Source organism: Macrotis lagotis, chromosome 5 (assembly GCF_037893015.1).
Source record: "Macrotis lagotis isolate mMagLag1 chromosome 5, bilby.v1.9.chrom.fasta, whole genome shotgun sequence".
NCBI lineage: Eukaryota > Metazoa > Chordata > Mammalia > Peramelemorphia > Peramelidae > Macrotis > Macrotis lagotis.
The window spans coordinates 93,545,987-93,572,551 of record NC_133662.1 but is presented as its reverse complement, the minus strand read 5'-3'; the positions used below and the strand labels follow the sequence as shown (position 1 = coordinate 93,572,551).

General features: G+C 36.5%; 1 protein-coding gene across 5 annotated transcripts in view; it reads right to left on the bottom strand.

Annotated features, from left to right (window-relative positions):
- KLHL32 (kelch like family member 32) overlaps positions 1–16,635 on the bottom strand; it is a 307,584-nt gene extending 290,949 nt beyond the window's left edge. For 3 of the 5 annotated variants that reach the window (XM_074187197.1, XM_074187199.1, XM_074187198.1), the window contains exon 1: positions 16,339–16,629. The gene's annotated coding sequence lies outside the window, so the exon portion shown is untranslated. Of the gene's footprint in view, positions 1–16,338 lie in introns of all 5 variants that reach the window. The other 2 variants (XM_074187203.1, XM_074187201.1) reach the window with 2 other exon arrangements.
- Between the last annotated feature and the right edge of the window lie 9,930 nt (positions 16,636–26,565).

Genomic DNA, 26,565 nt, shown 5'->3' with positions numbered 1-26,565 from the left:
CTGATCATGGAGAAGCTAGGTAGCCAATGGTACCCACTGACCTTAACTTTAGAAAAATCACCTTGGTAGCTAAGTGGAGACCAGTTGGAACGCTACTGTAATTGTCCTGAAGGGGAGTGATTAGAGCCTGAAAACAATTCCAACCCCACCCCACCCCAGGTCACAGGAAGCTCCAAGTGAGTCAAGAGTCAAGGTTGAAGGAATCTGCGTAGTAGAGGACTGGAAGCTGCAAACCCATGAAGATGGCACTATTTTCTAGAGTGAATTAGCAAGGATACAATTATTCCTTTCATCTGTCTCCATTCTTTCAAAAGTCCAGAATACAAGAGCCAAAGCAAATCCTGCTGTGGTCATACTCTGCTAGATCAGACAGCATTAATATAAAAAGGAAGACAATGAAGAGGGGTAAGGAGGAAGTCACATAATACTGACTCTCCTGGGGTCTTCCACCAATTTTGCAGTGGCCAATATGGAGTAATCTCAAATCAACCAGTAGTTGGATACTTACCGTGTACACACACACATCCACACACACACAGTAATACTTTGCAAAGAACCAAAGGTACAAGCTACAGGGGCACTGATATGATAGTCCTTCTATGTGGGGGACTGGAGCTGGACACCTCTAGGAGAGATCATCAAAAGTATTATCAATTGGAGGAGGAATGAGAAAAAGAGGAAAAGAAGAAAAAGAGAAAATAATCTATATCCTAGCTACAGCCTAAAACCATATATCTCACAGATCTTATTCTATACTTCTATTTCCTAAGAAGAATGTTGCTTATAAAGGCATTTACCATAATAAAAAGGGGCAGTTGGATAACAAGATATATGTAGATGGTGTTCTGAAATGCAACAAACATACCAATGTTGCAGAACAATAAGAATGCAATGAAATAAAACACAAGTTAAAAGAGTATACAGCATGGCTAGAAACTTCTTGGAAATAGCTGGAATGGGCAGTCTAATTTGGCCTACAGTGGTGAAAAGTGGAGCAGCTTTTATTTTTAATTAAAGCTAATGAGAAAACAGTGGATATCAAAGATATGGTCAAAAGGTCACCAAGATCTATACATACAGGTGGCGATCTCAAGTCAGTGAAGGTAACTGAATCATAGAATCTGAAAAGAGACTTTGTAAGTCATTAAGTCTGACCACTCCCTTTCATTTTACAGATGGGAGTGGTTAAACTTAATGAAGAAGTTAAATTACTTGGCCAAGGTCACACAAGCAGTAAGTGATAGACTGAATTTGAAATTAGGTCCTTTAACTTCAAATCCAGTTGTTCACATATTTCTGGAGACATTAAGAAAGACTTAGACATTACAAACCAGTTTTTCAAACCATATCCACCAATGATCAGCAATAGTTATCAAAAAGTCATAGTATATAGCTCAAAGATGGATACGTTTAGCCCTAACTAAGCACCTAAAAGAAGATTAAAAGAAAGAAAGGTAACAGACAAGTAATAGTTTTGATAATTTATGAATGGCAAACTTCATTACAATATTTTGTTAGATTCCTGATCACAATTCTACAGTTCTAGACCCTCTGTTGGGAAACTACAGGCTGACTGTGTAGTTCCTCTTGAATGACGAGTTGTTTTACTGTTCCTTGATTGGAAACGGTTATTCTGTCTGGATCCTCTCTCTGGGGGCAGCCAAGCCTTACCTCTCCCCAGGTCTTCGGTGGGCAGCCCGACAGGGCCGGCGTGCTCTACAAAGAGAGTCATAGGCCAGAGGCAAACAAACAGGCAGCTTTATTGTTCTAACTTCAAATGATTACATCTCAGAATCCACTGAATCCTCCTCCAAATTCTCTCTCCTGCTCCCTACAATTATACTCTTAGCTATCAGCAAAAATCACGTGAAACAGCACCAGATTCCAATCAAGGAACAGCAAACCCACGTGAAATAACAAGTTTCCAATCAACAACAGTTTCCAATCAAGGAACAGTAAACAACTCGTGATTCAAGAGGAACTACAGTCAGCCGATGGTCTCCCAACAGACCCTCCATGGTGTTAATATAGAAATGACTGTTGAAATATTTCAGTCTCAGAATAATTTGATTCTATGTACAAGATGGCCTTATCATAGGAAAAACATTTTTAACATTAGACCATGAAACAGCAGCCTACTTTCAGGGCAAATGGTACGCTGTAAAACAAAGACAAAAACATTACAGCAATTGTAAACTCAGTATCTAGTATCCTTTCATTTGGTTGTCTCAATTAGTAATATTTTTTAAAATGACTCATTCTGAGAGGAAAAGGACATGGGGAAGGTGAGAGTGAGAGAGAGAAAGCAAGGGGAAATGATGTAGAGTGTTTTCAAAGCAGGTCTAAGTACTCCAGCTAGGAATAATGGAATAGGACCCCCGATTCTATTTTATTGACTTTCAGAATCCAGGCCATGATTAAGAGGGACAGCCAAGGGCATTTATATTGTGCTACCACAAGTGAATTCTTAGAGGGGGGAAAGATGGGCCAGAGTGAAAGCATTTGCCAAGGATGTTTTCCGTTAATCAAGAATGCAAGTCAGAGGTTCAATGATGATCGCACACCATCTAAGTTCCAACCATAAATAATTCCAAATAGTGATCTAGTGACATTATTCCCATGTCCTGCAGGCAGCTTTCAAATCTTTGGTTTCTGGGGGGAATATGTTTGAAAGTCTGAGCGGAAAGGCCATGTTGACAATCAGTCCCCTGAAAGACAGATTTGGGTGACCATCATGTCATAATTGGTGTTGAAATGCTGAGATGCCCTCACTGACAATTTTTCCATTAAGAAACAGACTTGAATATACTGAGAGTTGTTACTTTGTCTCCAGATATCACATACTGCCATTCCGTCCAGCATTGCTGGAGTGCCTCACTGATTCAAGAAGGAAAACCATACACAAAGGCCAAGGACTCCCACACATCTAGACCTTCACCAAAAGTCCTGTTTCCTATCAAATCAGATCATAGGAAGAAATGGTTCTGGAAAGGCAAGAAATGGGCAAGTCTTGCCACCATTAGCTCGGTTGGAGCAGCCCTCTTCAAATATGACTTCAGAACTTCTCTTACGTTAAAAACATACATTCTTCTGAGGGTAAAACCCAATTATGTAGTAATAAATTGCTCATTTAGGGAAACTGTATACAGGGATAAGAAAAGCATCACTTATCTCATAAGTAAGATAAAAATTTTCACCCTTATAAGAAAATGCACTGTCCTCATTGTGTTAGAGTTCTCTACTACATTTTAATGGATTAGGAAATAATGAAGATAAAGATGAAAAGAAGTATGGAAAGACCATAACTCTAAAAGTGAATGAAAGTGGCCAAGTTTCTATTTTTTATAACTTATTTGAAGATGGTGCTTGTACCTGGATTTCATCAGTGGAGAATCTGTGTGAAAATTCTTGCCACTGATGCAGATAAGATATGATCAGATCAGATCAGGTAATTTTTCTAAAATTTATAGATATAAAGACATACCTGGAGTGACTTCCCAAACAGAGCTATCATGTAATCAGAAGAAGGCCTTTAACTCAAATCTTCCTGATTCCAACAATAATCTACTATCCATTAGGCACCTTGGTCTGGTAAATGATATTGAGTGAACAATATTTTTCATCACTACTTTTACAAGGTTTCTTCTGGCTATAATAATCTATGATTTTATGATCATCATTGACTTGTTTTTCGGTTCAGATCCTGATGTTATTTGACTTATCTTTGATAACCACTGTTTGCCCTATCGCTTTAATTAAAAAAAAAAATTCAGGGCAGCTAGGTGGTGCAGCGGACAGAGCACCAGCCTTGGAGTTGGGAGTACCTGAGTTCAAATCCGGTCTCAGACATTTAATAATCACCTAACTGTGTGGCCTTGGGCAAGCCACTTAACCCCATTGCCTTGCAAAAACCTAAAAAAAAAAATTAAACTAGATAATTTTTAAAAAATTGCCCCATTTTTTGATGATGCTGCAAGCTAACTTGGACTACCCACATTAGTCATTTAATCACTGAAGAAATTACAGATCCCTACTACATTTACTTATTCGAGAATTGATGACCTCTAAGCTCCACTTAAGTTTTAGCTTTATGATCCTCCAATCCCTTCCAGCTCAATTCTATGAACATATAACAAGAGTTTCTCCATTTTATTTAAAAATAAATTTCTTTTGTCATTAAGTTTAGCTTTGAAGTTCAAAAAAATGGTGCCTAATGCAAAGCCATGATTATCAAAGATGGCTTTGTGCCTATCTAATAATTTCTATCCAAGTTTGCAAGCTTTCCCTTTCTTATCAGTTTTTAAATAATTTCACTTTAGGTATAATATCACACATTTAAATAATTTTTAAATAAATAATATCACACATTTTAAATAATTTCACTTTAGGTATAATATCACACATTTATGACAAGTTAAACACAAATCATTAATTCATTTTAACATGCAAAAAACAAACATGGAACAGGAAAAACAAATATGACAAACTCTGAAATTAAATCTACAGAAGGGTCATGCCTATTATCACTACTGTGGAACAACAGAGTACATCCATCTTGGAACTGTTTGAACTTTAAAAAATCTAGTAAACAGGAGTACTCAACTTGAAAATTACTAAGATGGAGAACAAGATGGACTGAGGTAAATTCTAAATGTCTATTTTCCCAGTTAGTAAAAGCTATAAAAACCATCTGAGGATGACTGATAACTAGAGAAGGGAAATTGAGAAATATGGTAAAACTATTTTACCTCAAAAGGGGCAAAGAGAAACAGAGTGTATAACAGAGGTGGAGCTTCAAGAGGTAATCAGTATCTACAGGTATTGAAGACCCAGATCAAGTCAGAGAAGTATGGGGAGAAGACACTAAAAGAAAACATTTATTCAACATTAACATAAGAGAAAAAAATAAGTCAACTAACCTCTGCACAACGTCTTCCATTTTTCCTTATTAAAAAAGTCTAACATTCAAACTTTCATCCAATACTATCTATAGCCCAATTTGGGAAAAGGATTTTACTGTCACATATTTGCTGATAACATAACTTTCCAAAACAATCCAAAAGTTTAAAAGACTCCACTGGTAGCTACACAAGTTTGTCATGCACAAAATGTATTGATTAATAGCAGTGTCATCCTGGATATACATAGGATCAAAAGGCCAGGAGTATGTTAGTAAATGTTTAACAATTCATTTTAAATTTAAACTGCTGTTTTGAATTATCTCCATCACTTTTTAATTTTTTTAGTAAATAGTATTTCATTTTTTCAATTACATGAAAAACAGTTTTCAATATTCATTTTGTAAGATTCTGAGTTTCAAATTTTTTCTCCCTCCCTCTCATACTCCCTCAGCAAGACAGCAATCTGATACAGCTTATATATGTGCAATCATTTAAACACTTTTGACATTACTCTTATTGTTAAAAAAGTAACAAAACAAAAGGAAAAAGCCACAAAAAAAGTATACTTTGATCTACATTCAGACTTCCTAATTCTTTCTCTGAATGTTTCTCCATCACTTTTAACTCTATAGAACCAGCAAAACAATAAGTCAAGCCCTCATTAGTAGCATTTTCAGGTTTCCAAGGTGTAAATATTCATATTGAAACTTTTAACAATCAGGTTGTGGAAAAGAAATTAGACTGGGGGTTTAGTTAATATTTTTTGATTTCTATTTCAATATAACTGATTTCCATTATAATTCCATGCATGCTACTTATTCAATTAAATCACAATCACTATGTCAGGCCCTGGAAAAAAATCATAAAATCTTAGACTCAGAAAGTCTAATAGTTCTCTTCCCTATCCCCTTTTTTCTCTCTCATAACCTCCGCACTTCATTACCACCACCACCACCACCACCCAATCCCACCACAACACACACACTCCATTCAAGAATCTCTATAACAACATTCTAGAAAGTTAATGATCCAATCTCACCTTGAACACTGCCAGTGACAGAGAGTGCACAACCTGTGATAAGGCCAATTCAGTTGTTTGTTTGGTTTTTAAGAAAAAACACCTCTAATGTCTAAAAAGTTCTTCCTGATAATGAATTAATTATAGGATCTTAGGTTTCAAGTTGGAAGAGACCTGATATTAAGTGACTAACCCAGGAACACAAAACTTGTAAAGGTCTTAGCATAGGGACTGAGTCCAGGTATTCCTGACTCTGAGTCAAACTCTAATCCTCCTCCCTAATGAAAATCTATAAGTCTTCAATTTCTACTCTTTGATCTTATAAAATCTCCCCTCTGAAACAAGATAGAATAAGATTAAACCTGGGATTCTTCACCTTTTTTTATCATAGAATCTTTTGAGCATTCCAATGAAGCCTGTGGACCACTTCTTAGAATTAAGTTTTTAATTGAATAAATAGCATGCATGGGATTATGATAGAAATCAGTTATATTTAAATACAAATCAAAAATATTAACTAAACCCCCGGCCTAATTTCTTTTCCACAAGATAGTCCTTCAGAATTTTAATTTATTATATACCTTCTAAATCCTTTTTCCATATTAAGTTTCTCCAGTTCCTCCAATCATTGTGTATGACATTGTTTCCCATCCCAATTATTATTCTCTGGAACCACATGAGGTTGTCAGCATACCTCTTACAAAGTGCTTCCTAGCACTAAACATGATACATCTAATATGGTTTTGCCAGTGAAGAGTATATAGTGGGAATGTTACCTCTCTTGTGTGGGGATCGTGCTCTATTAATTCAGCCAAAGGTGGTATCAATTTTTGGCAGCTACTTTACTGCCTATAATCAATTAATACTCTTAAGTTACATGTACTGTCAATGAGTTAGGACCTAGTTAGGTCCTATCCCAGTATAATCCAATATTTTGCATTTATGCCTTTTAAATTTCATCCTGATGTTGTATCCTGAACAAAAATTCTTGTTAGTCAACAGATTAACTTTGTCTTGTACCTGCGAACTATCTGCCAATTTGATAATCATGTATTCACATAAGACCCTGATAAAAAAATGTTTAAATTAAGGGGTTCCCAATGAGAATCCAAAAGTTCATTACTGGAGTTCTCACACTATGCTAACAGCAATTCATCAATCAATGCTCTTGGTAAAAGGTTTCCTCAAAGAGTGATAAATCCACCCAACTATTCTGTTTTCCTTTTTAATAATTTTGTCCTCAAAGATATCACAAAAGACTTTACTGAAACCATAATATAACTTTTCCATGACATTCCCCTTGACCTTAAAATCTAGAAAAACTTGACTAGGCCTTGAATGCTAAAATTGTCCTGTAAAGTATTAACAAGTTGAAGCAAATTGTATCAACAAAATCTGAAGACTACAGAGTTAAGGTATTCATTACCTACCTTTGAGAGCAATATATCTCTCCTCTGGACCAATTTCATTGCAAGAAGTTTTCCCTACATCAATCTTAAATCTTTCTTTCTACCACATTCCCACACAAATTTCAGCTCTATACTCTAGTCTTAAAAATGGCATCCATGGCTCTTTAAAAATATTCCAATAACTGCATTTCTACATAATTAGTCCCCTTTGTAATCCTATGTATTTCATTTTATTCAATTAAAAATATTAAGCTAAGAAGGGGTTTATAGGTTTCACCAAACTGCCAGAGGAAGTCATTACCCACCCTCCCAAAAAAGGTTAAGGAATTCCTGGTCTAGAGTAAAGCAGAATAATTCAAATCACTCTTTCACAAAGAAGTGTTTCAAATACTTAGTTAACGTGCCTCCTCTTGAATTTTCTTTGAAATGAACATACCTTGTTTAAATTCAAATTAAAAAAATTATTAAGTACATACTACCTACATTGAAGACATTGTAATAGGTTCTAAGGAGGTGGAGACAAAAATGAAATGATCCCTGCCCTCAGGGAACTTACATTCTACTGACAAAGATTATGACAAGTACGCAGATAAGTTATACTTTTGAAATAATCTGAAGGGGAAGAATATGAACAGCTGAGGGATAAAAAAAAGTTTCTAGTAGTTAACTCCTGAAACCTTGAATCTTCAGCATTCCAAGAAGTGGTGGATAAAGTGAGGAAATAGTGTCTTCCAAGCTTTGGAAACAGCAGATAAAGAAGCACAGACTGGGGCGTGGCATGTCGAATTCAGGAAATAACAGATCAGGTTCGGCTAAAAGATACAGTATCCGAAGAGAGAATTATGAATTATCAGAGAATGCATTAGAAGATAAGGCTCTTATTTTTTTGAAAAGTATTTGCAAAATTCATTGGCAAACTGACAGATATAAAAGCAGCCAAAAGACATGACCTTGGAAAAACCAGAGCTGGGTTGGCTTTTTAAGAAAAATGTTGCAAAACCCAAAGAAGAAAGTATTCCAACCACAGAAAGATATACATGAAGACAGTATAGCCACCAATCAGAGAACAAGGTAAAAGTATATTCATGAGGGAAAGGATTAAAGAAATCATCCTCGGGGTGGCTAGGTGGGGTAGTGGATAGAGCACCAGCCCTGGAGTCAGGAATACCTGGTAGCTGAGTTCAAATGCGACCTCAGATACTTAATAATTACCTAGCTGTGTGGCCTTGGGCAAGTCACTTAACCCAATTACCTTACAAAAACATTAAAAAAAACCCATCCTCTTTCATCATTCTTATACTCAAAAGTATGTCCATCTGCTATGTTCCCTTCAATTATAAAATGAAGAAGAACAAGGGAAATGAAATCTTTTTCTAGACACCTGGTAAAGTATGTGAAACTCATTAACCGAATAAGATAATCCTGGTAATACCTATTTCCCTGCTCCTTTCAACTGTTTCATTACTTTTTAAAAAATCATCAGTCATCCCATTTTGTGTCCTATTTAAATTGTTTAAGTCATTTCAAAATATTTCCTAGAAATAAATCAGATAAAAATAGTAAATAAGTAAAAATAAGAAATTACCTTTGGAGTTTTGTTTCCATTCCTTCTTCATCACATTCTCTTTAACACAAAGTTTACGAGCCATAATCTTAATTTACATACACAAATGTTTACATGCATACATAGACACAAATATATACATATATTCATAAACCCTTATTATTGTTAACAAATCTTTCTTATTATTATAGAATAAGCCTTTTAAGTTTGCATAGTTTCATTCTAATTTTAGAATCACAAGAAACAGAGTTGGAAGCAACTTTAGCAAAGATCTAATCTAACCTCTTCATTTTCCAGGTGACCACATTTGTACTCAGGTGTTCCTGATTCCAGGTCTGGGACTCTATCCATTGAAACACCTAGCTGCCCTCAGAACAGCTAAGCTGGGATTGAAACTCAGAACTTCTGACCAGTCCAGTGGTCTTTTTAACTATAACATACTGCCTTCTCTTACTGTTGTACTTCAGTTTACGTCAATAGAGGCAGTAGATACAAGTTCAACCAAGCATAAATTCTGACAAGCCTTACCAAGCCATATAATCTTGGTAAGGGTCCCAGTGAGACATTTTGAATGTTGCTCGATGACCACTCTAACAAAGTACAGTAAGGTTCATCACTAAGGTAATCCTAGGTGATGAATTTTTCAGCCATGGAAACTCTTCCTATTATTTTACAATACTTCTTCTCATATTGACAAATAACAGTCTGCAATATGGAAATGTTTTTACATGATAACAAATATATAACATCAAATTGCCTACCATTTCTGGAAGAGGGGAGGGAAGGGGGTTAAAGGAGGGAGAAAAACATTTGGAACTCAAAAAATCTTATAAAAATAAAAGCTAAAAATTGACATGGAATTGAGGAAAAATACTATTACTTTTTTTTAAAAGAATAACAATCTGAAGACAAATATTGCAAATTAAGAATAAGTAGGGCCCAGTATTGACCAGAGCAGGCTGGATTGTCTTTGGAAAACTGCATAATTCTTGTAATGACCTCAACTCTTTTCCCTGGGTGGAAGGAAGGAGTATCTTTTTAATAGCAATGATTTTCCTCTTCAGTTGTAGAACTGTTAGTCAGAAGTGCCTTAAGATAGAAAATGAGGATGACCTTAAGGTAAATGGAAATCTGTAGGAGCAGGTAGCAAAATATCACAAAAAAAGGAATCATGAAGAATAATCAGTATAAAGGATGTCATTAAAGAAAAAACGCATGACTGAAAAATATGAACTGATCATTTGTTTTCTGTTTTATATTATTTCTTTTTTAAGTGTTTATTTTTTTATTTTTAAACTTTTTCCCCAGTTACATGCAAAAGCATGTTTGAACATTGACTTCCAAAACCTTGAATTCCAAATTCTCTCTCTTGAACTGATGATGGTGATTGAATTCAGACTGAAGCATACTTTTTTTTTTCTTGCTTTATTTTTCTTGAGGTTTCTCTTTCTTGGGGGGGATGTTTACTTTTACAACATGACTAATGTAATTATGTTTTTCATGGTTTTACATTTTTAAACTACACCAAGATGAATTGACCATTTGGCAAGAACAAGGAATAACTAATGGAAAACCCACATTTTCCACCAGTAGTCTAATAATGTTAAAAGAAAGTGTATGTGGGGGGGAGCAGCTGGGGGGAGCAGTGGACAGAGCACCGACCCCAGAGTCAGGAGGACTTGAGTTCACGTCCAGCCTTAATTACTTAATTACCTAGCTGTATGACCTTGGGCAAGTCACTTACCCCCACTGTCTTGGCAAGAAAAAAAAAAGAGAAAGCAAGTGAGGATCCCCTGCCCCAATCATACTGGGACTCACAGGAGGACATGGAAGGAACATCACAAAAGCAAGGTGTAAGAGCTGGAAGAAACACTCATAGCAATAAGCTTACAGATTCATTTGAGAATTTGAGCCTGGCAATTTCCCATACCTCAGACTTCCTCTGCATTTCTTATCCTCTTTCTCAATAAAATGTAAAACCCAAGAAATTGGATAAATTCCCCCAATTCTGAAATTTCTAAATTTCACAATTACAATAAAAAAAATCTTGGGAAAGTTCAGAAATTAGGATAATGCTTTGAAGAGAGAGTATGATGTTTATGATTTTTACAACTGTATTTTTCCTATTCTTTAAGTCACTGGACCATTAGGAAAGCTAAGGTAACAAAACTCCCTCTGATGGGACTTCAGAAAAAACCTGGAAAGACTTATATGAGCTGAGTGAAGTGAGCAGAACCAGAACTTTATACACATTAATAGCAACACTGTGTGATGAACTTGTTCTCTGAAGTACAATAATCAAAGACAATTAATTCTAAAGACTTGTGATGGAACATACCATCCACACCCAGAGAAGGAACTATGAAGTCTGAATGCAGACCAAAGCTTACTATTTTCAATTGTTTAAATTTGTTTTATGTATTATGTTTTTTCCCTCTCATGGGCTATTTTTCTTTTTTTGATTTGATTCTTCTTTCACAATATGATTAATGTGGAAATACGGTTAACACAGTTATACATGTATAAACTATATTGATTACTTTCTATCAGGAAGAGGGGGAGGGAAGTGAGGGAGAGAGAAAAATGTGGAACTCAAAGCCTTACAATGTTTTTTTAAAACTATCTTTGCAGGTAGTTGGAAAAATAAATAAAAATTAAAATAAATTATAAAATATAAATAAAATAGAATCTCTACAGATGCAGCTTCTCTACAATTACAGTCTTGGAAAGATTCCTAGAGTACTGAGAAGTTCAATGCCTTGCTCAGAATCACATGGCTAGATTGTGTTAAGAGGCAGGCCTTGAGCCCAGGTCTTTCTAACTCCAAGGCCACCTTTCTATTCACTACCCTGTCCAGCATTATCATACATTCCAAGAAACTGTCAACTAAGAAAGTGGAAGGGCTAACACAAAATCCTGGATGAGAAAAGAATCATTTATAAAAACTGTCATCCCCATCCCTTTATCAACTCCTGGTCTTTCCCAGCCTTACTGCTACCTAGTCACAACCAAACAGCCAGAGATAGAAAAGCCCAGGGTCAATGTGGATAAATCACAAAACATCAATCCACTGAGAGAATTATATTTGAAGTACCATCGTCATGCTGATTAGCATTTGTGGCTTAAATGATGACTGATACTACTCACATCTTAAAGGTCAAATTTAAATATGAGAAATTATTGCTCCATGCTGGCTTAACGGGGCTGGATATTTATGACTGCATAATAACTTCACATTTTACTAGAACAACTAATAGTTATATGGCATTTTCCAATCTGGATAGTACTATATTAACTAATTCATTCTCACAATAATCAAATTATTGGATAGCAGATACAAAGAACTCAATCACCCCATCTAGAAAAACAGACCTGTGAAGAAAGGTCTCAAAATCAGACAAACTTCTTGACTCATAACTCAGTCCATTAGGCATAAAACCTATCCTAGCAAATGGCAGTGATGCGTCATTTTTTAAAAACTGCTTTTTTTCAGAAAAAAGAATTTTGGATAGCCCAATATTCATAAAATCTCAAAACTCTAGATACTGTGGAAGCTAAGAGTAACAGCCAATGCTTCATGGAGGTTCTAAAACCTTAAGATTAAGAGATTCTATAATCTAAAATTAAGATTAAGAGAGATTCTAATGTTTTGTGTCTGGCTTTGAGCAAGCTCTCATAAGAGAACTCTTGATTATTCATACTAATGAGGTGAAGATGTAGAGATAATACATACTAGCAAATAATCTTAAAATCGTTTGTGTCTCACCTTCAAGAGCAGGCAAAGATGGATGGATGGATGGATGGATGGATGGATGGATGGATGGATGGGACAGACAGACAGATGGATGGATCGATGTGCAGACAAAGAGAGACAGAGACAAAACACAGACATGCATACATACACACATTATTCACCCCAGTTGTACAAAAACTTGATTCCTTTTGAGTTGTCAGACCCTTAAGATATCCAATTGCAGAAGAATCTAATTGTAAGACAGTTCAACCAACTCCCTTACTTAATCTACAGTCATAATGATCATTATGTACTGACTATATTTTAAATAAATATGTATAGATATCCATACATATATATACATAATATGTATGTAGTATGCATGTATTCTAGTCATTTAGGCAAAAATTTGCAATTAGGATTTAGAATTGGAAACATTCCAGAGTGAATCAGTCCAACCCTTTCATTTTCAAGATGTGGAAACTGAGGTCCAGAAATATAAAACTGTCCAAGTTAGTCAGAACAGGGTTAAAATACCATCTCAGACACTTAACCAGTTGCATGATCCTGGGCAAGTCACCTAACCTCACTGTTTTTTCATCTATAAAATGAGGAAGTTGAATTCTAGTTTATCCTAAGGGCATTTCCAGCTCTAAATCTTTGTTCCTATGATCCATAAGACTACTGTAATCATTCAAATCAGAAAAATATGACCATATAAGTAGTGAAGTAGTGAAGGCCTGAATTAGATGATGGAAATAAAAATATGGGAGAAAATCTGAGTAATAATGGACACAGAAATGATAGGACATGGAAAATGATCACATATAAGGTGGGTATTGAAGAAAATAAAGCCCAAAATAAAAGTTCTAAGGTGAATGAGAAAATCTTTGTTATATTGAACTTGAAAAGCTGAGGTGAAAATTTCAACTGGAAATGCAAAAAAAATTGTTAATATGCAGGTATACTTCACTTCAAAAAAAAGCCAATAAATGTGTTCTTGAAAAGTTCACACAAATCAAACTATGTGAAGTGGAATTATTCATTTACCTTGCTTTCTTCAGAGAAACTTTTATCTTTCTCAATGACCTTCAAATGGTCTTTTTGCCTCCTCTATTTTCATTACACTGACTTCCTGTCCCTTAGCTATCCTTGTAAAGGAATCTAAAAGTATTAGGATAACTCCAGCATTTTAGAGAACTCTATGACTCATCCTTTTCAAGAGCAAGAAATTTTAATGGTAAAGTGAATCACCAAGTCTTAATATGCACAATTTTTAATTTTATATAGAGAGATATATAGATATATAAAATGTTAGTTTTCTAAAATCAGGGTATATCTGGAGTAAGATGACTGATTTTTAAGTAAAGAGAAATCAGAAAACTCCAAATTACTGTGACCATATTGGCCATAATTGCTTTTTCTTGCTCACAATAGCATTATGTTACATTTTATTAGATCCTGATTCACATAAGTAATAATTTAGCTTCCTAATTTAGCTTATTTGTATCATTAATAATACTATTGATTACATGACCTATCCTTCTATAATCTGTTTAGATTTAATAAAACAATAAGCAAACCATTATTTTGCTTTGCTTAAAATGGAACAAACAAAACTACAAGACAAAAACAAAATAAATATTGATTTCAACCTATGTCACTGGGCATTTATTAGGTAAGAGTGTAACTAATGAAGAAATTATGGGTACTATTCCAAAATGTAATTTTCATATCATATGCTGATCCTCTCAGTTATGTATTGTATGCCAAATCAATATGCCCCCGAGGCAATAATATGAAAAATTTTAACTCAGTCAACAAGAGACCTAGGTGAAAACACTTAGCAGAGTTATTGGGAATGCTTTTAAGGGTATCATAAAAATCAAAGACATTAGGAAAATTAAAAGAGAAATAAACAAACTATTCACATTTTACTAATATATCCCAGGAAAACCAATAGCTAAAGGTGAATTTTTATTAACATTATTTACTTGCTATAGGTCCATCACTACATATGGTCATCCCGACATGAAGGTCTAAAAGTTGGCAACATTTTTGTTCATGTTTTTTAAAATAAAGCATTCTGAGCATATGTTTAAATGTGCTCCACCTACTAACTCACCTCTGTCTGAGCTATAAAATTATGACAAAAAAAATTTGAACTATTCAAATGATCATATAGCCAGAGAACCAACAAGGGAGTTGGGGGGGGAGAGTATTCCTAAGTATGAGCAAAGCATCAGGAGAGTCAAGAAAAACTAAATGAAGTTGCAGAAGAAATAGTGATATATACATATGTGTGTATAGTGAAACTTAATATAAACATTTTAGTATGGGGGGGGGTATTCCTAAGTATGAGCAAAGGATCAGGAGGGTCAAGAAAAACTAAATAAAGTTTCAGAAGAAATAGTGGTGCACACACATGTGTGTATAGTGAAAATTAATACAAACATTTTAGTATGACTATTTATGGCATCCCAGCATAGTTTTCTGGAAAGAACACTAGATTTAGAGTTAAAGGACCTCAAGTGGAATTGCCACTTTGACTTGGGTCAATTGCCTTTCTAGGACTCAATTTCCTCATCTGTAAAATGGAATGAGACTAGTTGACTTCAAATGTTCTCTCCAGCTGTGTACGCGTGTATGCAAATATGTTTTAAAACTAAGTACATACATTATACTATTGCCTAAGTGAATGGAATACATACATACATACCTCAGTTTCCACATCTTGAAAATGAAGGGGTTGGACTAATTCACTCTGGAATATCTCCACCTCTAAGCCCTAGTTGACTGTGGAATGTTTCTAATTCTATGTTCTAATTGTGAATTTTTGCCTAAGTGATTAGAATATATATACATACATATTGTGTATATATGCAGATATATATGTATGGATATATGTATATACATATTTATTCAAAATATAGTCAATACATAATGATCATTATGACTGTGGATCAAGTAAGGGCAACTATCTTACAATTAGATTCTTCTGCAACTGAATATCTTAAGAGTCTGACAACTCAAAGGGAATCAAGATTTTGCACAACTGGTAGTTTTGTTTGCTCCATTTTAAGCAAATGTATATTAATGTCTACTTGCAATCCATAAGAAAATGAATACTACTAATTATTTTTAATATCAAGAAAGTATGCACTTGTTTAGCTCATTAGCTAAATTAAATTCTTGTAGCTCCTTAGCCCTCTGACTACAAGATTTTATTAAAATGATAGAAGGCATGAGAATCTGGTTCTGAGGGAAACAGCGTTGTTTTGTAGTAAGACTGGAGTTGCTGATGATTCAAAATTTTGTGCGTGGAAAATCCTGGCCCGCGCTGGCGGCCTCCCCCCGCCCACCCCCCAGGCCAGCTGTGCTCCGCAATCCCCTCGCAAAGTTGGGAGAACACGTTGCCCGACTGCCCCGCATCACGCGCCCGCGCCCGCCGCCTCCCCGGGGCCGCCTAGGAAGGGCATTTTTAAGGAGATGCTCCTGGCAGAGAGGCGAGTCCCCGGGCTGGAGTTTGATCGGGTCTCCTAGGCAACCGCTGGGGCGGGTGGGGAGAGCGAACTCCAAGGTGGGAAGGAGAAGTCCGCGGAGTGGCCCCGAGCCCGGGCTCCTCCCGCCGCCGCCGCCTGCCCCCGGCCGCTCCACCTGTTTCCCCCGAGTCCGCGGCGAGCAGGTTTACAAGGGAAGAGAGACGTGCTTACCGAGCAGAGGCTCCGTCTGGTTAGGTCACGGCGGTGGGCGGCGGCGCAGACACCAGCCTCCGACCTCTCCCGCGCGGGCGGGCGGCGCACAAAGGGCCGGGGCTGGGCTCAGCCCCGCGAGCCTGCGGCTCCTCCGTGCTCGGGCGCCGTGTGTGTGTGTGTGTGTGTGTGTGTGTGTGTGTGTGTGTGTGTGTGTGTGTGTGTGTGTGTGTGTGTGTGTGTGTGAGAGCGCGGTGAGTGCGCGCGCGCCGCCCGCCCGGGCCGCGGCTCGTTCTGTGAGCGGGAGCGGGCGCCGCGGCCGCCCCCGCGAGGCTCTGGCTGGGCCGGAGCGCGGGACACGCTCCCCTCCGCAGCCCCCGGGCGCCGAGCCGAGCCGGGCCCCGCCCCCTGCCGCCGGCCCCCGTCTCGGCCCGCACGCGCGCCCCCCACCGCCTCGGCTCCTGCCTCCCTCCCCCGCCCCGGCGCCGGCGGCGGCCAGGTCCGACCCGTCACGTGGCCAGCCGGCCGGGGATGAGCCGGGGAGCGGCCCAGGAGGCGCCGGATCAGCCTGGCCCGCCCGCGCGCCGAGCCGGAGCCCCGGCACCCCAGAGCCTCTGCGCCGAGGGCAGCCGGATTGCAGGAACTCGTCTTCTCTAGAAACCTGCCTTCTGCGGCGGAAAGCGGGATTCTGCAAAGGCGGCCAGACCCCCAGGAGTTCCATCTCACACATGTTAATGAAAAATGCAACAACCCTGGACTAGGGAAACTCTAGGCTGGTGCTCTGCAGCCTTAACTTTGTGTCATGCGGTTCCCCCCTTGTGTGTCCTGTTGACCCAAAGAGTCACGGGCCTAGGGAATAGTGAGACTAATCAGAAACGGATTTGGTGCATCTTTTGTTTACGCTGTTAACGATGGGGTGGATTGGAGCAGCGGGTGGCGCCGTGGCCCTGGCATCAGGAGGACCCGAGTTCCAATGCGGCTGAAGCTAAAGCACTTTACCTTGACCGCCAGTCCGACCTTGGCCAGAGACGGTCAGGCTTAGGCAGGCATGCAAGGCAATGAGAGGTTGGACTAGGAGGCCGTGCACCTTGGGACGGGAAGAACCAGCACCGGGTGCTGGACCATTCCCCAAGTGCCAACCTGGTACACAAGGGCATTTAAGAGAAGCAGCCCAGCGTTGCGGATGGGCTTGGCGTGGCTTGCCCGGGGTCGCACAGCTGGGTGATTGTTGAGGCCAGATTTGGGCCTCGGTGCCCCTGACTCCAGGGCCACTGCTCTGTTCATTGCACCACCTGGCCGTCCCTACTATCATCATCATCATCATCATCATCATCATCATCATCATCATCATCATTTTATTTTATTTTGGGTTTTTTTTTTTGGTTTTTGCAGGGCAGTGGAGTTGGGGTGGCTTGCCCAGGGTCACACAACTGGGTGATTTTTGGGTGTTTGGGGCCAGATTTGAGCTCAGGTGCTCCTCATTCCAGGGCCACTGCTCTGTTCATTGTGCCACCTGGCCGTCCCTACTATCATCATCATCATCATCATCATCATTTTATTTTATTTTGGGGTTTTTTTTTGGTTTTTGCAGGGCAGTGGAGTTGGGGTGGCTTGCCCAGGGTCACACAACTGAGTGATTTTTGGGTGTTTGGGGCCAGGTTTGAGCTCAGGTGCTCCTCACTCCAGGGCCACTGCTCTGTTCATTGTGCCACCTGGCCATCCCTACTATCATCATCATCATCATCATCATCATCATCATATTTTATTTTGAGGTTTTTTTTTTTGGTTTTTGCAGTGCAGTGGAGTTGGGGTGGCTTGCCCAGGGTCACACAACTGGGTGATTATTGGGTGTTTGGGGCCAGATTTGAGCTCAGGTGCTCCTCACTCCAGGGCCACTGCTCTGTTCATTGCGCCACCTGGCCATCCCTACTATTATCATCATCATCATCATCATCATCATCATTTTATTTTATTTTTTCTTTTTGCAGGGCAGTGGAGTTGGGGTGGATTGCCCAGGGCCACACAACTGGGTGATTGTTGGGTGTTTGGGGCCAGATTTGGGCTCAGGTGCTCCTGATTCCAGGGCTGGTGCTCCATCCAATGCACCACTTAGCTACTTATTATTATTATGATTATGATTATGATTATGATTATTATTTCCTCTTTATTGCTCATGAGGCTATTTTTGGGGGAGGGGGTATTATGTTTACTCTTAAACAAGAATATTTTAATAATGTGTAAAAACATCATTTGTACAAAAATAAAATAAATGTAAATATAAAAAAAAAATAGAGAAGCTGCCCTCCCTCCTTCCCTCTTCTTGATCTTACCTTTGCCTTGCAAGGATGGCTCTCTCGTTTTCACTTTCTTAGGCCACATGCTCCAGCTCATGCTCTCTCTCTCTCTCTCTCTCTCTCTCTCTCTCTCTCTCTCTCACAGCTGTCCTCAAAGTGCTTACTGCTTCTCCAGGAGGAGAAAAAATTTTAATCTGTATTCTTTGTAGGCTTCTATAATAAATCCTAAGCAGTTTAAAATCCCAGGGCTATATCTGAATTCATTCACTTTCACTAACTCTCAAGCTTAAATTTGGAGACACCAGTCCTCCAACAACATTATCACCTTAGACTTTGAGCTTTTCACAATAATCATCTTATTGTTGTCCTCCAATATCTCTGTAAATTAGAGCAGAAACATTATCCTATTTGGTACTGGATAGAGGTGGAATGAGAAAGATGGAATTCAAATCCCTGAAATTTATGAGTCCTATGATCACCTTCAAGGCACACCTTCCCCTGGGTCTCAAGGAGGGGTTGTCTTGGATCATCTCTAAGGTCCTACCAGTTATCAATTCATGATCCTCCTGTTTAGTTTTATAAAGAGACCTGACATTTCATTTATGAAACTTAGATTAAAGGGGAGAAGAATAGGATTTCTTTTAAAGGCATAGGGAATAACTTGAGTGAAGACAGTGGCAAAAAAAAAAGTGGTAAAGTGTACATAGTATGGTTAACTTAGATACAGGGTTTACTTATGGAATAGCAGGAGTTAAGATTAGAAAGGCAAATTGAGGTCAAGCACTGAATGTCAGACTAAGGAATATGAATATTCTTCTGTAGGTATTAGAGAGTCATTCTTTCATCCATCTCCTTAGATTAATCTTGGGATTCAATTTTTGTTATGTAGAATAAACTAGAGGAAAGGGGACAAAAGGCAAGAACAATTTAGATTTTTCTGTGATAATCCATGAAGATGGTTTTAAGTGCTTGCTTTACCAGAAGTATTAGTAACATTAGAAAACAAGAGAGACAGAGGTGAGAAATGTGGCAAAGGAAGAACCAACATGACATATTGGATGAGAATTTAGATAGCAGGAAGAGACAGAGCAGAAAAAGAGAGCCCGGGTGACTGAAAGAATAATTAAACTAATTAAGAGGAAAAGGTTTCAGGAAGAACATCAAATCTGATGAGGAGGGGGTAGGGTAGAGGATAGAAAATGATGAATTCAAGTTTTTGCATTTTATGTTTGAAGTGCTGGTGAGGCATCCAAGCAGAGAAACCATAGAGGTGCCTGAAAATGACTAGTGTTAGCAGAGAGGTGAAGGTTGGAGTGTATTTGGGGAGGCATCCACGAAGAGGCAATATCTTCTGGGCTGAAAATAAGGAATTGAGTCAATATTATGTTTTTACTGGCTAGATTACATGGAATGTTGTGGTCAGTCTTGGATGCCACAGTTTAGAATGAACTTTTTGCATCTGTAGAAGACCAGCTAACATGGTAAATTTCATGCCATATGGAAAATCAGTTGAAGAAATAAAGGCTATTTAGCCTGGAAAAGTGAAGAGTTAGGTGAAACGATAGCTATTTTCAAGCTTTTGAGGACTATCTGTAAAGTGTTTCTCTTATTAAAGGCTTAATGTAGGTTAAAAAATCTCATCCCAATTTTTCCTTCTTTTGACCTCAATTTCAATTGCAGTTGAGCCAGGATGTTCAACAAAAGACCATTGTATCTAGTTGAAAGGCAAGAAAATGAGAAAAGAAATGGAAATTCATAGAGGAAGCCAATGGTGTGATTACCAACCACTATCCACAGTCAAGACTGTCAGCAACTTCTTTTATAAGTCTCTAGCACAAATCGGCAAAGACATTGCTTTAACACATGTTGACATTCTTTGATATATCACTAATTGTAAACCAATACCCTCACCAGTAGAGGCTGCTAAAATGTCATCATATTTGACCAGAAATAGCAAATAATTAATACTTAAGTAATTAATTTAATATTTAAAATTTAATTTCATAATTAAAATAATATTTAAAGACAGTTTGCAAACCTAGACATAAGAATTATTTTTTCCTTATTTCACAAAAACAAGTATACCTCTAGCACTTAACTAGGAAACATTTTTCTTCTAACATTCAGATTTCATCTAAAAGCCAGAATTTTAAAGCAGAAGTTCTTTACCTTTGTTGTGTCTTAGATCTCATTGACTGTCTAATGAAACCTATGCACTCCTCAAAATAATGTCTAACATGTTTTTAAATGCATAAAATAAGATGCACAAGATTATAAGGGAAACCGATTATGGTAAAAAATAGTATTATTTATATCCATATATTTTTATTTATTCTTTTGGTTTTTGCAAGACAATGGGGTTAAGTGACTGGCCCATGGTCACACAGCTAAGTAATAATTAATTAAGTATCTGAGATCAAAATTGAGCCCAGGTTCTCCTGATTCCAGGGCTGGTGCCCTATCCTCTGTGCCACCTAGCTGCCCCAATATCCATATATTTTTAAACTGCACAGACACTAGGTTAAAAAAAACGAGTTTAAAAACTTAAAGAAATTTAATTGGCACGTGCTACCTCTTTCACACAACTGCCAAATTGATTTTTCTAAGGTTTAAATAGGTCTAAAAATGTTGCTCTCCTATTGGAGAATTTTCAGTGGCTCTTTATGACCTCTATGCTAAAATATAAATTTGGTATGACAATATATATAGCCATATGTGACTGTAGCCTAACTTACCAAACTTTTTTCATGTCACTCCTTTTTAAATATATATATATATGTGTGTATATATATATACACACATATATATATATATTAACCAAACTGGAAAAGATGCTGCTTTTGCAACCCATGGGTATTGTTACTGTACTTTTTTTGATATCATTAAGAGAGAAAGCAGATAATTTGAAAGGGCAAAAAAAAGGCTTTTCTCTAATTAATTTTGAAATGGTTATGTAGAAAAAGCCCCCACTTAACTTCCTAGAAGATGGAGGAGTAGGATATAACAATATACTCAACATCCCCTTCAAAAACTACCATAAAAATGGCAAAAAGAAGTAAAGCTACCAAAAACTTGAAAAAGAAATTTTTTGAGGGGAACAAGGGGAATGGAGAGAAACAAAAAAAGCACACAAAGGGAAAATGTTGACCCAATGGAAACTTTTCTATGGGTCAAAAAAATTTGAAGGAAAAATTTCAAGAGAAAAAAACAGAAGTACCAGAACCAAAACTAGAATTAGTTCAAGACCCAAATTGATATTAAATATGTGGAATAAATTAAAAGAACAAAAGAAATTAGCAGAATTATCAGGAGGTGAAATAAAAAAACTGAGTACAAATAAAATCTCAGATCAAGATAATGATGAAACTCAATAGTTTAGACATATCCATAGAAAATAAAAATAAAACAATCAATATAGAAAAGAGATTTATTTTACTATAGGCCAAGAATGATAGGAAAAAAAAGAAGAGATAGGAAATAAGTCCCGTAAATTATAGAATTGAAAAAAGATTTGGAACTCTTGCACTCAAAAGTTACTAATAAAATAGATAAAATAAGGAGAGAAAATATAAGAATTATTCATCTTTTAAATACTGAGGAAAACATGACTGTTTTAGAAAATTACACAAAAATTTCCAAGGAAATTTTTTAAAAGGCACACATTACAAAATAACCTTATGGGTAAAGAGAATGATTATCACCCAGCTAAACCAGTGCCTGAAAGTGATGAAAGATTATGATTGCCTACACATCCCACACACACATATTTGTCCTGAGGAGTTCAGCAGAGCCAGGAAGATTTAAAAAAAAATTATTAAGCACACTATATATCCAAAGTATTTTGCAAGAGGCTAAAAGTTTAAGGTTTAATCAAAACATGAACCTCTGCTTAAAAGAACATATAGTATTGTAGGAAATAGGGTGCACAGAATATCATGCTTTACTATAATTCTCATGTGTATAAGAGGAACAAATAATATGTTTATGTGAATGTTCAACTGGGTCATTTCCAACCAGATAACTCTCCTAAGAAGCTTGTAGGGGGTAGACTATCAGATCTGCTTTAATCCTACATTCAAGATGAGATGTCTTGTAGTTGGAAATTTGTTCAATTGTTTTTCAATTTGTTCAAATTGTTTCAACTACCTTTTTAGTTGACTCTGAGATTTTCCAAGTATATCATTTTTATCTGCAAAAGGTAGTCTTATTATTCATTTGATCTTCCAATTTCTTCTATTTCTTTTTCTTATTGTTATTCCTAGGATTTCCAATACAATATTAAATAATATTAGTACAGTGGATATTCTTATTTCACACCTGATCTTACTGGCTTATTCCTTGTTCAAATAATACTGATGATTTTAAATAAATGTTTTTTTAAGAATTTAAGGAAAAAATACATTTATACCTATACTTTCAAGTATGCCTATATTTTTAAGAGAAATGAGTGTTGTGCTTTATCAAAAACTTTTGTTTTACTTTTCATATTGTTATAATAAATTATAATAATAGTTTTCCTTCTTCTAAACCATCCCTCTCTCCAGGTATAAATCCCTCATGGTCATAATGTATAATCTTTATAGCAGTATTTTATTTAGGGTCTTTGCAGTTTGTGTCTAACTTCCTTGAAACTGAATACTTAACTGTACTTGTGCAAAACAGACTAATCATTCTCCACTCCCCATGAAAAATACATACTAGCATGGAAAGTAGCTGATAGGGGACAATGGTACATATTTACAATAACCTTGGGTTAAGAGAAAATTAGGCTCTTCACATTTTTATAATACACTGATATTTAAGAACAAATCCATATATTCAATATTTATTAAATTGTTTTTGTAAGCACCCCATATACATACAAAGATGTATAAGAGATTGTCCCTGTCTTTAAGATATGTCCAATCCTAAAGAGAGATAAGACTTCTACACAGATGAATATTATACAAATTTTATATGATAGTGCCCTATCCTTAATATATTTACAATTTCTTGAAATATATGAGAAATAAGACTTTTGTACAGATGAATATGAAACAAATTAGAATAATTAATAATTATTAGAATAAGAATAGATAAAGTACCATAAAATTAGATAGAAAAATACTTCTAACATTAATATTTAATACATGGAAGAACATTCTGGTGATAATTATCATTTTTCTTGGTAAGGACCATTCAGTATCAATCCAGAATCTTCATACACTTTCCTTTTCTGAAGATTTATATGCAATTGTCTATCTTTGAAACTGGTTATTTACTTCAGGTGTTATCTCATGCCAAATATTAGTGAAAGAGATTACTTCTACAAGATCATATATTTAAAACCTTCTGACTAAATTAGACAAAAGTATATGTACTTCTTGATCAGGAGCAAAACAAATTATACAGCATATGATAAGTTGCTCAAAGGATAATATTTCAAGTACATCAAAAATGATACAAGAGAATTGTCAGTATTCAAAAATATAAGAATTCCTAAGAAATAAATCACTACCTAATTATTGAAAACATGACAAGCTACTCATAGGAATATAAGCTCAAATTGTATCCTTGTCTAGTCTGTGAAATTCTAACATCAGGGAGTATTATCAAATCACAAAATATGTAGTATAATGAAAAGACTATTTTACTGGAAGCCAGGAAGCAAGTCTGCCATATTCTAACTATGTGTTAGACTCTGGGAAAAAGCAGTATACTTCTTTTGACTCTAGTTTTTTTCCCCCCATCAAATTCTTTTGGCCTTCTTCTAGCTCTAACAATTCATAGTTCTATGTTGGTTCAAATGAAGACAATAGTCAACAAGCCTTTATGAATTACAAGTGTTTATTAAGCTCTAATTATGTGTCAGACACTATATATTCTATGTGTATCCCAATCTAAAAGGAATTTACATTCTAATGAGGGAAGACAAAATATAAGAAACTAAAAAATGGATTGGGGTGAGGGAGCATAGTGGATCAAGTCCAAAGAATCAAAAATGGAGGCTGTAAAGGAATGAAGACATAACAGTACTGGACACTTTCTTAAAGTGGGAGAAACCCAAAAAAAGGAAAGTACTGAAGAAGTAAAGTGTACTTTTTTGAACTCCCAAGGGTGAGAAAGCTGATGTGGCATGATGGGGGGAAAAAAAAATCTAGAGCCCAGAGAGAAGAAATAAAAGAAATTTACATTTCTGAGTACTGATAACACTTAGTAAACACTAAACAGTGGTTTTACATCATCTGATAATTCTAGAGTTCTTAGGATCATAGATTTCAAGTGGGAAGTGACCTTAAAGGCCCTCTAGTCCAACCTCTTCCTTTTACAGATGAAGAAACTGAGGCCCAGGGTTTGTTAAATGACTTACTCCAAAGTTCTATTCAAAAAATATTGGGTACTGGCTATGTATCTCATATTATGATAGGATCTATGAAGAGTAAGAAAAATGTATGATACTTGGTCCCTACTCTCAGAAACTTATAATCTTACTGAGAAAATACAAACATAACACATGAAACTGGAAATAATATGACATATAATTTACTATATTGAATTATTACCAAGTACTAAAATGTTTGCTGTACAGAAAGCAAAGGAAGAGATTACTGTTCATGCTAACTTTGTGGGACAGTGGAAGACAGAACAATCCAGGGGATAAAACTTAGAATTTACTATTGCACAACCTAGCATTAGTTGGAAAACAGTGATGTAATCCAGCTTTTCATCCCAAGACACATTTCTTTTTTTATCACATCCCTGACAATGGTCTATTATTACTTGAACACTTAAAATGACATGAAACTCACTATCTTAAGGGAATTATTTTATTTTTGAGATGCTCTAAATATTAGAAAGTTAGAAACAATGTTTAAACCTCTTAAACTAATTTGCCAACAGTAACTTCCATCCATGGACACTTGTCTTACTCTCCAGAGAAGGAGGTCTTGACCTTCTTGTGTGTCAGGGACCCTTCTGACAGTCTAGAAAGTCTGTGAACCTCCTCAGAATAATGTTTTAAAATACATAAAATAAAATTTGTACGATATCAAATGAAATTTTAGTTCAAATTTGTAATTTGACTATGGCATATAGTGAAACAATTCTCAAAAGATTTTTAAAGATTCAAGGATCGGGGCGGCTAGGTGGTATAGTGGATAAAGCACCAATCTTGGAGTCAGGGGTACCTGGGTTCAAATCCAAACTCAGACACTTAATAATTACCTAGCTGTGTAGCCTTGGGCAAGCCACTTAACCCCATTTGCCTTGCAAAAAAAAAAAAGATTGAAGGATCACAGGTTAAGAACTCCTGCTTAGTAAAGAATCTATCTTAATTGTATGGTTATTTTATGTGTAGTTTTTAATATCATTTTTGCATTTTAATGTTAAAATATTGGAAAAATCCAAGTAATATGTAGTGATCACTAATAAATTTATTCCAACCATTATAAAAAGAATCCCTGCCCTAGAGTCACACCAAACATATCTGATTTCCTCTTCTACACAACAGTTATACCTTCTCTTTTGCAGGCTATTTATCATATCCCCATTTCCTTCATCTTTTCCTTCTGGGCCATGCTTTTCAGCAGCAGCATCTTTTCTGGAAGCACTGTAGTGTATATATATATATATATATATATGTATATATATATGTATATATATATATATATATATATATATATATATATATACATATATATATATGCCCCTCTTAATGTTATGCTTTCCTCAGAACTCAGAAGCCTATACATTAGTTAAGTTCTGATCTAGGTAGAGTACAGAGTACAGAAAGAGGATCATCTTCCTTGGTCAGACATTCTAGTTGTGTCGTGTTCATTTGGAAGTGGGTTAAGGCTTCCATATCACTGTGTGCCTACTGTGAGTTTGTAGTCAACAGTTTCAAATCCCTAGATTATTTTTCATTTGCCCAGTTGTTAACCAGATATCCCAGAATGTTCCTTCACAGTCACAACAG